The sequence below is a fragment of the Marmota marmota genome, unplaced genomic scaffold (genome assembly GCF_001458135.2).
Source record: "Marmota marmota marmota unplaced genomic scaffold, marMar, whole genome shotgun sequence".
NCBI classification, from domain to species: Eukaryota; Metazoa; Chordata; class Mammalia; order Rodentia; family Sciuridae; genus Marmota; species Marmota marmota.
The window spans coordinates 47,435,087-47,445,112 of record NW_026000016.1 but is presented as its reverse complement, the minus strand read 5'-3'; positions in this window follow the sequence as shown (position 1 = coordinate 47,445,112).

Sequence of the window (10,026 nt, the reverse complement as noted above, 5' to 3'; positions counted from 1 at the left end):
TCTGGAGGCTGAGGCAGGAGGATATCATGTTCAAGGTCAGCCTCAGCAACTTAGCAAGACCCTGTCACAAAATAGAAAATAAAAAGAGTTGGGGATGTACCATAGTAAAGTACCCTTGGGTTCAATCCCCAGTACTCCCCACCCCCCAAAAGAAAGAAGCCTCTCTGAAGGCAGGCATGCTACCTGTCTTGTTCACCTGTAACCCACTGCCTAGCACAGGGCCTGGTACTTGATTGTCACATTTCTTTAGCATGTTTCTGTTAAAGGAATTAAGTTATCTTCAATGCAGGGTCTCATCACTGAAAGCTCTCCACCTGCAGAGTCTCCAAGCACCAAGAATTGAATATCTGGCCATCCTCTCCCATCCCTGGGGCAGGTTAAGAAGGCAAGAGAAAGCAAGACAGGAGCCTGTCTCAGATAGCCTGTCGCCCTCGCTCTGGCTGCCTCACCTCTTATTTGTGCTCTGCAGTGGTCACAATCAAACAAGGAACTTACGCCGAAGCCAAACTCCTAGTGGAAAGGTAGAGGTGGCACATTTGTCCCTCATTTACCTAAATCCCATACTCAGTGTGCCCTGGCAGCTGGGCCTTCCCAGGCTCCCAAGTGAGTCCCAGCAGCAGGAAATGCAGAGCAGAGCTCCTCCAGGGACAGCCCATCCCACCTGACTCTTCCCCTGGGCTCCAGACACCTGGGCTCCTCTCTCTGGAAATTCACACAGCCCCAGAGACACAAATGCACATCCAATCCTGAGCCAGCAGCCCTGGCCAAGAATGCCCAGGGGACACCCTTTTGGAGACACTTCCTTCCTGGGGCCCAATTTCCATGGAAAGAATACTACAGTGGTTCCCTGTCTGATTTTTTAAAAGAAGGAAAGATGAAATGCTGTTCACAAATATTGTGAAGCAAGGGAGGAAAAAACAAAAGAAAAAAAAAACTCAAGAAAATGAAACTAAACGAGGAATAGGAAGGACAAGTTTGATCTTAAGAGCCCGAATCAGAACCGGGGAACAGGAGTTCAGTGAACAAATTATAAAAATTGATTGAGTGGGCACAATCCCAAAGTGCTCTTCTGGGCTCTACACAAGTTCACTTAATAATGGCACAGGTTGGGGGATGTAGCTCAGTGGTAGAGCATTTGCCCAGCAAGCTCCAAGCATTGGGTCCCATTCCCAGCACCACCAAAGAAATTCATCAGAAAATAATGCAGTAAAAGCTAATTTTTTGCAGTGCTGGGAATGGAACCCAGGAACTCTGGCATGCTAGGCAAGTACCCTACCATTGAACTCCAGATTAGTTTTTTTCCTTTTCAGGATCAAGAGGTGGGTACTCTTCATATTAGCCCCATTTTAAAGATGAGGAAACTGTAGGGTAGGGGTTGATTAAACTGCTCCAAGTCATACCAGCACTGGGGATCTAATTCTAGCTGCCTGGAGTTTAATCACTAGGCTACACTTGATTGTCAGTGATCCAAGTAGGTGGACCCCTACCCTCCTGGAGTTCATGCCTTCCAAACTAGTATCCTTCAAAGGATCACTATATACCAGTTTCAAAAGTGGGAGCGCAATTCTTTCTGTTTTCATAAGAAAAAGTCCAGAAAAGTTGAGGAACTCGCTCGAACTCACGCTGCGCCTCGGTGGGGAACTAGGACTCAACTGTGCTGAAACCCAGCATCTAGCGAGGCACTTCCTAAAGGGAGCACAGTAGAAATTGGGTCTCTGCAAACCCCGCCCAGAGCAGCAGCAGCATCTTCTCTGGCTGCCTTTGGCCAGACCCCTTCACCAGCGCCAGCGCCAAGGCGCTCGGCCCGGAAATTCCCACAGAGTTAAAGCAAACTTCCCAGGAAAACTCCCCGGCTTCCTCCAAGCCCCTGTCACGGAGGCGACTGCCAAGAGCGCCAGCGGAGTCTTTGCAGCTGCCGTGGGCCCTACAGGGAGGGAGCCGCCGCTCCAGAGTTCGGGGTCCTCCCGGAAAGGTCCAGGGCTGAAGTTCAAAATTCACTTCCCGCCCAGGCCGGACTCGCGGCCCCGCCCGGGACTCTCCAGCAACCCCAGCTCACCGAACCTCCCCAGCTCCAGTTAAATAATGGGGCACCTCCAGCCGGAACACCCCGGAGGACAGCGGGGCAATCCCACGGGCTATCCCAGCGCGTCTGGGAACTCCAAGCAACCCGAGCAAGCGCGCGCACACACACGCGCGTGCACACACCACCACACACTCACACACACGTGTGAGTGTGTGTTTACGTACAGAACGCGCGGGGTGGGAAAACAATGGCGAGCCGCTGGGACTGAGCGACCATCGCCTCCGCGTCTCCCAATCCCTAGGCACAATTTGCTTCTGCAGTGAAATAAGGGGGAAAGGACCCCCTCTGGCATCCTAGGGTGGGAGGTAGGGGTGCTAGGGAGAGGCTGGGATGGGGTGGGGGTGGAACGCGAGCAGCGCGAGCAGAAAACAAACAGGAGGCGGCGCCCGGCTGGTTCTCTCGGGAACGAACCTGGAACGGTGGGAAGGGGTGTGCGGCCGCCCCCACCCCGGCACCCCACACACTCAGGGCGGGGGAGCTCTGCGTCTGGTCTCTGGCCCCCGAGCTCCACGCGGGGCACGCACACATCGCCCGGTTTCCCGCTGGGAAATCCTTAAACTGGGCGCACAGTCGGGTTGGTGAAAAAGACCTGGCGCCCGGCGGCTTGGCGAGGAGCCGCCACTGGCCGGCGTTGTTCAGGGTCGGCGAGGGTCCGGTCCTCCTCGAAAACTTTGCAAAGGATGGAAACTCGAAGGGAAGAGGATCGCCGTGTGCCCAGAAACGTGGGGGCGCGAGTGTCAAACTTCTCAGGCCGGGGAGAGGGGCACGAAGGCGCGCGGGGCGCACTTACTACTCAGCCAGGCGCTGGGCTCGGGGCTCGGGGCTCCGCGCTCCTGCTCCTCCTCCGTGCGATCCTCGCGACTGGTAGCCTGGGCTTCCCGCTCACATGCCCCGGCGACGCGGCGGGCGGGCCGAGCTGGGGCGGCGGGGCTGGGAGGCGGCACGCCCCCCGGCCGGCCGCGGAGGAGTCGCTCTGGACCCGCGGTCACCCGGGGTCCGCGCCCCACGAGGGGCCACCGTCCCGGGAGGCGAGCTCGGTTCCGGCCGGGCGGCGCCCTTCGCCAAGCCAGGCAGCTTTCTGCACTCTGCCCTTGGCTTGCGGCCGTCTCGCTGCCTTCCCGGTCCTGCTCCCGGACTCGCCCGGACGCTCGCTGGCCGGCCCTCCCGCCCTGCGGGCTCTGCGGCTCCGCGCCTCGGTTAGCCTCCGAGGTTGAGCGCTGCGCCCCGGCCTCAGACCCCGGGTGATCGCTCTTGGGCCCGGGTTCCAGGACCCGCGCTCACAGTTCAGTTCCGAGCCCGGACTGGAGCAGGGCGCTCGCTGCTCGCAGCTGCGAGGCGACTCGACAGCCTCGGAGGAGAAAGAGGGAGGGAGACCGTGAGCCGGCAGGGGGAGGAGGGGGAGGGAGAAGGGTGGGGAGATGTAGAAGGAGGGAGGGACAGAGAATTTCCTCCTCCTCCTCCTCCCTGCAGCGGAGTCCATCCAGGCATCAACAGCTGGGAACCTCTGTTGGGAAGAGAAGGACTAAGGTTCTGGACCGCGGGGTGGGTGGAGATGAAGTGAAAGGGTGGAGAGAGTAGGAAAAAGAAAGTGGATTCTGCTCACTCCGTCTGCCCAGGAATGAGGGTTCCTACAGAAAAATCTTCACTTGGAGCAAGATCTGAGAAGTTATCTATCCACTCAACCTCCGAATTCCTTCAACAGGCCGGATTTGGAATTTTAAAAACCTCATTTGAGAACCCCCCTTAAAAATCTGATCTCACCTGCAGCTGTACAGCTTCCTAATGTCTGTGGCCTCTCCTTAGTACTGTCCCCCCCCCCCCCGAGTGGGGGTGGATTTTCTTCTTTCAAAGTTTTTACTAAATGTCTACCATATGCCTGGCCCATTAGGTGCTGGGAACAGCAGGATGAATGAGACATGGTCCACCCTTCCTGGATTTCCATTTTTAAATTTTATTTATTTATTTAGTACAGGGTTCACTCTATCATTGAGCTACATTCCCAGCCCTTTTTATTTATTTATTTATTTATTTATTTTTGAGACAGGGTCTGGCTAAGTTGCTCAGAATGGCTTCAAACTTGGAATCCTCCTACCTCCACCTGGCCAATAAGTTTAATTACAGGTGAGCATCACCCAACCAGATACTGGATTCCTGAAGGAAAGAGTGCACACAACTCCAGTGAGTGGAAAGTGTTCAGACAGGGCAAACTCCTCGTTGGGTGAGGACCTACTGAGGGCCTTAGGATGTAAGGACTGGAATCAGTCTTTTGGGGGAGGCCTCATCTGAACTTGGAGGGACCATTGGAAGAGGACAGGCTAAAGGTGCAGCAATTTATAAAACTGCAAATTACCCTGTGTGTGCCCAGTGTGGGTGGCTGGTCTTCATCAGGTAATAGCCAGTGAGGCTTCCAAGGCCTTCTAAGGGCTTTGGATTTCATCGTTCCTCCACTGAAGCAAATGGAAGAGAAAGAAAGAGAAACAGAGACAGACCTCAACAGATCAGGGATGGTTTATCCAGCAGCAGAGGGGCACATTTTCAAGAGGAAAATGGCAAGTGGTTACTCTAGGGGTCTGAGTTTTATAGGGTTCAGTGAGGCTGAGTCATCGCAGGGATGTGTCTGTTGGGCAGTCAGGGGAATAGCTGTAGATATGAGAAATTGTGAAAGTCCGGAGCGCATTGTTCTGCTTTTCTCCCTGGGGCTTATTGTGCTTCCTTTTCTCTCTGGGGGTTGTGATTTTCCACATCCTTCACCCACTGCCTTCCCTGGCTCATTCCCTTTATTCACCTTTTGGGTCTGAGCCTTTTGGGTCAACTCTTCCAGGAGCCTTTCTTGATGGCCCAAATCTGGGTGAGGTGCCTCATTTGTGGGCTCTGAAAACCCCTTGATGGCAGATAGCATGGTAATCACCTATGTCTGTTTTCCCTATTAGACTGTAAGCTCCACAGGACTGAGATAGATCTTTGGTTCACTGTTAGGGAAATCTGTGTGCCTAACCAGGACTCTGCCAAGAGTGGGCCCTTAATAAATAGCTTATTGATTGGTTGTCTGATGGAAAGGAACGGGGTTAGGGGTGGGGGTGAGCTAAGGGATTCAAAGTAAGGTCTCTGATAAGATCTGTCTAGTTGGAAACAAAGAGAGAGGCAATGACCAGGGTAAAAAATGGTGCAGGCCTGAGCTAACCTAGGAATAAAGGGATGCAAAGGAGTGAACAGGTAGGGGAGCAGGGTGGGAGAAGTCAGCTCTGACTCTTGATGGTCTGTTTTGAGGATGACTGGTTGAAGTCATCTCAGAAACCCATGAAAGAGTTTCCCCATGTTCCACGTATCCTTTGCTCTTCCCAGACGAGGCTCCTGTGATTTCCATCTGCTGGTGTTTTTCTCTAGCCTCTGTTCGGCTCCAGTGGGGGAACTTCACGGTGCTTCCTTCTTCGTAACTTCCCTTGGCCACAGCAGATTGAGTTGGGAAGAACAGGGAGGCGAGAGGTGCACTCTCATCTCCAATATTCCACCATCAACTTTATCTCATTGGTATCAGGCCTCTTCAGTCACTACCACCAAATTCAGACATTGAGGGTCTGCCTACTATGCCTTAGGCACAGTACTACTTTCCTATAAAACATCTATTTGCACCTTGCCCCAAATCTTTGAGGGTGTGTCATTATACCTTTTTAGAGGGGAGAAAAAGGAAGCTCAAGGTCACAGATTGTAAATGGAAAAAAAAATTACCTGATTGAGAATTCTAGATCTTTCTATATTACCATACCACTTCCCAGGAATACTCACCAAATTTACACCATTTAACCCAATCAGCCGCTCCCTCCTTGAAACACTGGCAACATGATTCTGCACTCTCCTGAGTTCGCCTTGCCCTCAGACTGCCTTGATCAGCTTCCCTTGTTTATGCTCCTTCTCCACCTTGGTCTCCAGGTGGGTGCTCCTGTGGACCAAGATCTCCTACACCCTATTTTCCTCCTTATCTGCCTTCTCTCCTAAGAGATTTCCACAGTCCACTTTTTTACTTCAATCTCTAAGACTTTAGACTCGCATGCCCAAATATGCGCTTGACATTTCTACTGAGGGGTCTCACAGACATCCTAGACTTATGTTTAAAACTGAACCTTTAACCACTACCATCCTGGAGCCTGTTTATACTCTCTGCCATTCCCCCATCTCAATAACTAGGACTACACTTCTTCGGTGGCAAAAAACGGACAGTCACCTTTGATTCCTCTTTCCCATCTAGTCTGTTTAGTGAATGCCATTGGTCTTTCTCCAAAAACACGTCCCAGTCCCTCCATTTCTCTGTCTTCACTGTTCCCACCTTAGCAAGGTCACATCGTCATCATTCAGCTAGACTACCACAGCCTCCCTGCCTTTGAGAGCTGAGACCACCTAAAATCACCCTCCACCCCATCCCACTTCTATTCTCTTTCCCAGCCCCCTGCTTCCTTTATTGCACTTAGCCACACCATAACACTAAGGCCGTTTGCATTCCAGAAAGTTCTTGCCCAGGAAGATAATACTGCAAACCAGTACATAACTTTCATTATTTGCTTCAGGAACTTACTGGAAATCAATTTATCTGAACAAACCACCACTCGCTTCTCTGGACAATAGTTTGCTTAACTGGGCAAACCCCTAATTTTTCTTTGTTTCTTTTGGTTTTGGCTTTGGTAGTGTTGGAAATTGAACCCAGGGCCTCCATGCATGCTAGGCAAGTGCTCTATCACTCAGGTACATCCCCAGCCCAAACTGCCAGTTTATCGACAATGGTTTATTTTTCAGGACCCTCCCTTCAATGCATTCTCCAGTCCTTCACAGTTATATCCCACACTTTTCCCAGTCCCAATCAGATCCCCCTATGGAAAGATCTGCCTTAAGGCTTCAATCCTTGCTGAGCATGGTGGCTCACACCTGTAATCCCAGGTGGCTTGTGAGGCTGAGGCAGGAGGATCACAAGTTCAAAGCTAGCCTTAGCAACTTCATGAGGCCCTAAGTAACTTAGTGAGACCCTGTCTCAAATAAAAAGAGCTGGGGATGTGGCTCAGTGGTTAAGAATCCCTGGATTCAATCTCTGGTTCAAAAAAAGAAAAAAGGAAAAAAAATACACTTCAATTCCTGTAATATCTCCCTATAAATATCTCTTCACCTGGAAAGTACTTGCCAAACCCTGCTCTTCCCAGACAGGCTCCTTTCCATCCCCTGCTTTCATGTTCCCTCTTCCCTCCATCTGAAATCACCCTCCACCCCATCCCACTTCTATTCTCTTTCCCAGCTCCGGTCTGCTTCCTTTATGGCACTTGCCACAATTGGTACTTATTTAATCTCTTTCCTGTTTTCCTGTACTTTCTCTGCTCCCCTTTGGACTATATAGGCTTTGTGAGACAGGGGCCTTGTCTGCCTTGGTCTCCATTGCATTTCCAGAGTGGTAGGTGCTCAAGAAATAGTTGCTGAAGGAATGACTCAGATTGGCTTCTGGGGGTGCAGCCATCAAGTGGGCTCGTGGGCCATGAGTGGGGCTGAGGTGCCTGTGTCCCCTTAACCTCCAAGGTTAGAGACTAGGTGCCACATGCAAATGCCTCAGGAGAAGCCATAAAAGGCTTAAGTTTGCAGAATGGTGTGAATTACTTTCCTCAGGAGCTCTGCAAGGTGAGGAGAGAAAGCTCAAAGGAGAAAGACAGCTGGGGAATGGGGAAAAGGGAGGATGCACTGGAATTCTAGTCTCTGCCTGAGCTCTATCTTGTTTGCCCCTCCAATCACCAGCGCCTGCCCCTCCATGTCTGGTACCAGCCCTTTATCCTATTGACTAAGCAAGTGCTTTTCCAAATACTGACCACCAGAGATGTGAGATGACGTACCTAAGCCTTGGAGTCTCTCACCATGGCTCATCCCACAGGGGTGACTTTTCTGAGTCACTGCCTTTGGGTGGAACTCCAGTGGCTTCTACTCAGTTCTACTTGGGTTTTCCAGAGAGTCATACTCAGGGACAGAGCTAATCAAGAAGGTGATAGGTAGACAGTCAGGGTGGCACACATCTGTCATCCCAGCTACTTGGGGGGCTAAGGCAGGAGGATCCCAAATTTGAGACCTCCCTGGATAACTTAGCAAGACCCCATCTCATAATGAAAAATCAAAAGGGCTGGAATGTAGCTCAGTGGTAGAGCACTTGTGTAGCCTGCTCAAGGCCCTGGGTTGAATCCTCATCCCAGGTAGAAAGGGAAGGGGAAAGGGAGGGGGAGGAAGAAGAGAGTGACAGTTTGAGTCACTGAATGTTGCATTCGCCTATCAGAATCTGAAAATACAAAATCTAGAAGGAATCAGCCTTTCAGAAACATCTCCTTCAGCTCCTTCTTTGAGCAATAGAAGAGAATGAGACACAGAGAAGAGGGGTGTTTTGCCCCAGGCCTGGTACTCTACTCACAGGATCTTCAACAGCTCTGTGAAGATGGGGACAGTTCCATTTTACAAATGAGGAAAATGACACGCAGGTGAAGGAAGTGTTCCGAGACCACATAGTGAAGGGGCAAGAGCTGACATTTGAACCCAGATTTTCTGGCTCTCAGATCCATGCTTTGTCCAGTATCCCAGGCTGCTTCTCTTCCGGGAAGTTTTATGATCCTTATGAAACTTAATAAATCCTCTGGCTTCATTTGCCCTTAGTTACTTGTTTTTATTACCAATTTCAGAAGTCACCTAGCTGAGCAGCGCATTCCCATCAGTCTTCCCCTACGTAGCACCTCTGCTGTACTGTCATGATGGTAACCATTGTCTGAGTTGTTTTTCAGGAATTTGAAGCTTGCTTTGCCGAAATCAAACCTGGTAAAACCATCAGCCCTTCACTTGAGTCTGCGCAGGTGTTCTTTGGGTAACCTTTTGATGTCAGAGGTCAAAAATTCTACCCTCAGAATAAGCTAACAGTGCCATTTTCTGAATGTGCTTCCCAGGAAAAGCCAGGAATTTTGATTATGCATGCATACACCACTGTCCCATGTCACTTTTTCTTACCTTCAATCACCACTTCCATGCTTTAGACCACCATGCTTCTTTATCTCATAGCTCCTATCCTTAGTGGGGATGGACTTGAGACTTGGGCACTCAAATTTGCCTGCCTCATGAATGAACTGTCTTGCAAAATCCATTGCTTCAGTGTTTGTCATAACGCATGGTGGGCAAAATGGGCTTTATCCACTAACATTTAGAATCTGAATCATTTAAACCAGCACTTGAATGTTAGTCCGTGTACTAGATTTTAACCTGGATCTTGGAAGAAGGTCCAGTGGTAAAAAGCTCTCTGCTTTCTCTGTAACAGCCAGCTGTCCCCCAACTGGAGGACTTTCTCCTAGAGGACCCAAACCATACTATCCTGCAACACACTTGCACTCACACGTATAGGGACCCCACTGGGTGCATGGGCTCAGCTTATGTTGGAGACTTGTGTCCTTTACACACACACACACACACACACACACATACACACACATTTCTAAAACTTCTCCACTCCATCCTCAGAAGTTTAGCTACTTGGGGAATTGAGTGTGGGGAGTGGTCATGCTCACCTTCAGGGCTAATTTTCTCTCTCTCTCTCTCCATATTTAACCGGACTCCTAAATTCTGGAGGTGGGGTTAGCAATCAGGCTGCAAGTCTTACTGGCCCACTGGAATGGGTACAGTACAAAGACAGGGCCACCTCCCTTTCTCAGAGGGACACCCCACCCACATACACACATGTGCACACACACATGAACACACAGGACACTGGTTTTTTTCCTTTTCTTTTCTCATCATCTTCCATCTCTTCCCATAGAGGGGGCCTTTGGGCCCCACCTGGAAAGGCAGCTGATGGAACGTGGGGAGGGCAGTGAAGAGGTGGTTCCCTCCAGAAGCCTGGGCCCAGTGGAGCATCCCGGTGCTGCCTCCCCCTCCTTTCCCCCACCTCCACCCTC